The sequence below is a fragment of the Erpetoichthys calabaricus genome, chromosome 1, assembly GCF_900747795.2.
Source record: "Erpetoichthys calabaricus chromosome 1, fErpCal1.3, whole genome shotgun sequence".
Lineage (NCBI taxonomy): Eukaryota > Metazoa > Chordata > Cladistia > Polypteriformes > Polypteridae > Erpetoichthys > Erpetoichthys calabaricus.
Window position 1 is genome coordinate 202,131,070 of NC_041394.2, and position 3,795 is coordinate 202,134,864.

A 3,795-nucleotide genomic window follows, 5' to 3' on the forward strand; every position below is an offset into this window, starting at 1 on the left:
AATATTGATTTGGTTTAGATTTCTCTTTTGTTCATTCACTGCCTTTTGTTGATTGATGAAAATAAATGATTAACACTTCCATTTTTGAAAGCATTCTTTGTTTACAGCATTTTTTCACACCTGCCTAAAACTTTTACACAGTACTGTATATGTGTGTGTGTGTGTATATATATATATATATATATATATATATATATATATATATAATATATATTGTTGTACCTGGCTGGGATTCATGCCCGGCCTGGAGGACCGGAGGAGGGCTTGTACCTCCTCCGGAACACAAGGGTGTGTCCTCCCTGGTTGCTGTGGGGGCCACGGGTACAGAGCTGGGAAGCTCTATCCTGTAGGGGCTCGTGGTCACCGCCAGGGGGGCGCCCCGATGCCTTGGGAGCCCTGGACCTCAGTACTTCCACCACATCCGGAAGTGATACACCGCCAGAGCTTCCGCCACACAAGGGTGTGGCCACAGAAGCTCATTGGGATGCACCTGGAGTCCATCCGGGGTGGATAAAAGGGGCCGCCTCCCTCCAGTCATGGGCAAGAGTCGAGTGGAAGAAGGACGGAGCTCAGAGGAGAGGAGTGGAGGCGGACCACAGACTGTAAAGGCATTGTGAGTGTGGCCAAGGACTTAAGGGGTGATTGGTGCTGCGGCACTGGGTTTGTGCACTCAAACTATTGTACATATTGTAAATAAACGTGTGTGTGGTGAAACCAACATGTCTACCTGTCTGTGTCCGGGCTGTTCCCCACAATATATATATATATATATATATATATATATATATATATATATATATATGTGTATATATATATATATGTATGTATGTATGTATATATATATATATATACACTAGGGGTCTTCGCCCCCTGCTCGCTTCGCTCGCCAACCCCTGTGTTTGGTTTTCTGGATACACACCTTTAAGATTTTTTTTTTTCTTTGAATTGTTGCTATTTCATTACTTTCACTTTTATTTCAGAACTTCTGTAAAAACAATATTTGTAATCTTGCGAGTCCCAATATGCTGAATCTTTTCAATGAGGTCAGGATAGGTTTCTATTTGGAATTTCAGCACAGACAAAACGATCTACATCATCAGCAGTTAATCATTTTTTTTTTTTACAAAGTAACCAATAAATGCATGTGCGGTAAACTCCATTTTTGAAATTCTCAAGATTCTTTATTTGTCACATGCATAGTTATACAGGACAACACGCAGTGAAACGCATCCTGATCCGCTTATCAAAAACTGTGCAAAGTTAGAAGAATATCAGTTAGATTAACAAAAAGTCATAGATTGAAAGATAACAGTATAGTAGAGCATAATAAATAAGTAAAATTATGTGAATAAAGTAGAATTAAGTGTTAAGGTGCAATAGTGTAGTGATTATTGTGCAAAACCAAAGTTAGACTGGTGCATAGTTAAATGAGGCAGTTTGTTTGTTTGCGCTACTGCGATCTTTACTCTCTTTTTTCATATTTTCTAAGTTTCCTACTTTCATATCCTTTAACTTTCTCCACATGTGTATAGCGCCATTTTTTTTTTTGAGCCTTTCTAATTTCACTGGTTTCATAGTCTCTAACCTGCTCTGCTTGTGTTTAGCGCCAACGTTTGAAAACGTCTTTATGAAGTTCTACTTTGTCTTTTACTCATTGTCTTTTAATTCTGAGCCGGATTGCACATGCTTTTTTTTCAATTCCACTTCTTCCGGGCTGATAATTACTTTCCTTATTTTATGAATTTGCACCTTGATTATTCTTTTTTGCTCTTTTTTCTCTCCAACGCATTTGAGTCTCTTTTCTTCGTGCTGCTTTCTTCTTCTCGCTTAGATGTCGACATTTCATTTATAACGTACTGTCCTTATACGCTTTATATGCGCTGAGAGCCCTGGATCTGTGTGTGCTCAAATCCTTCACAAGACTGAATGTTTTGCTGCCCCGCTGTCCTATTTGATAGATTGTAAGTAGGGCGTGACTTGCAAGAATCTCATGTTCTACGTCATCACGAGACGGTCCTGGGTCAGTCTCTTGGCACAATGTCTCATGTTTACGGTCCCCGCGAGACACACCGTGGCAAGTCTCTTTGGTCTCACAGGTCTTTTAAATGTCTTACGAGAAGATCACGTATCGTAGCCTTGCTTTTGCTTTCCAGGACAGGATTTCTTTTTATAATAGAGAGATACATGAGGTGCGATCCAAAAGTTCCCGGAATGCATTTATTTAAAAGCATACACACCAAATAACAATTAATGGTGAACAGTTCCTTCAAAATAGTCACCCGCAAAGTTGATACGCCAGTCCCAGCGAGATTTCAACATTTCGAAGCACCTCTAGAAGTCGTTTTTTGTCAGTGTGTTCAAGACGTCGTTTGTTACCGCTTGGATCTCCTCCACCATCTTAAATCTGTGTCCCTTGAGCCTCATCTTCATCTTAGGAAATTTAAAAAAAATCAGACAGCACTAAATCAGGGGAGTACAGAGGGTGGGGAATGGCAGTAAACTTTGTAGAAGCCACAAATTCGCGCACAATCAGAGATGTGTGAGCTGGTGCATTGTCGTGATGCAAAAGAAGTTACTTGTCAGCCCACATCTGAGGACGTGTTCGGCGAATTCAATTTCGCAAATGCCTTAGAACATCCCTGTAGAATGCTCCATTCACCGTCTGTTCTTGTGGCACAAATTCCTTGTGGATGACACCCTTCACATCAAAGAAGCAAATGAGCATTGACTTGGTGTTGCTGTGAAATTGTCAAGCTTTTTTGGGTCTTGGGGACGATGGAGATTTCCATTGGGATGACTGCTGTTTTGTTTCAGGGTCATACCCATAAACCCATGATTCGTCCCCCGTTACGATGTTTGAAATGAAATTCGGGTCAGTTTCATAATGGCCTTTTAGCTCCGTGCAAACTTGAACTTGCTGTTGTTTTTGTTCTTCAGTCAACAACCGAGGAACAAATTTTGCAGCAATTCGATGCATTCCCAGATCCTCCATTAGAATTCGCTGACAACTTCCAAATGACAAACCTAACGCTTCACACAGATCACTTATGGTCTGTTGACGATCTTCAAGAATTTTTTCGCGGATGCGAGCAATGTTTTCATGATTTCTTACAGAGGACGGCCGTCCTGAACGTTCGTCATCTTCAACAGACATTCGACCCTCTTTGAACCGTCTGAACCATTCGTAGGTTTGGGATTTACCCATTGCATCATCGCCAAAAGCTTGTTGCAACATTTCATGGCTTTCTTTTGCTGTTTTTCCCAGTTTAAAACAGAATTTAACATACACTCTTTGCTCTTTCAAATCACTCATTTTCACAACCAACCCTTCACAGACACACCTGAAGTTTAAACGAGATCTGCGACTTGAAAAACAACTGCGCTGACGTTATAACACGTGATAACAGCTCTCAAGGACAACTTGAACTGCTATCTAGCGGCGATTGATATAACCAAACCCTTCTGGCTGCAGAATAAATGCATTCCTCGTATGTATATATGTGTGTGTGTATATATATATATATGCTGGAATAGATGACCACGTCATCGAGGTAGGCGGCACAGTAGGACTGATGAGGCCTTAACACTCTATCTACCAAATGTTGGAAAGTTGCTGGCACTCCGTGCAGTCCGAATGGGAAGGGAATTTGCCAGTAACCCTTCGTCATATCAAGAGTAGTCAAGTAATGGGCTGTTCCCAGCCTGTCGAGAAGCTCGTCTACTCGGGGATTGGGATATGCATCAAATTTGGAGAACTGGTTAAGATGCCTAAAGTCGTTGCAGAATCTCCATGAC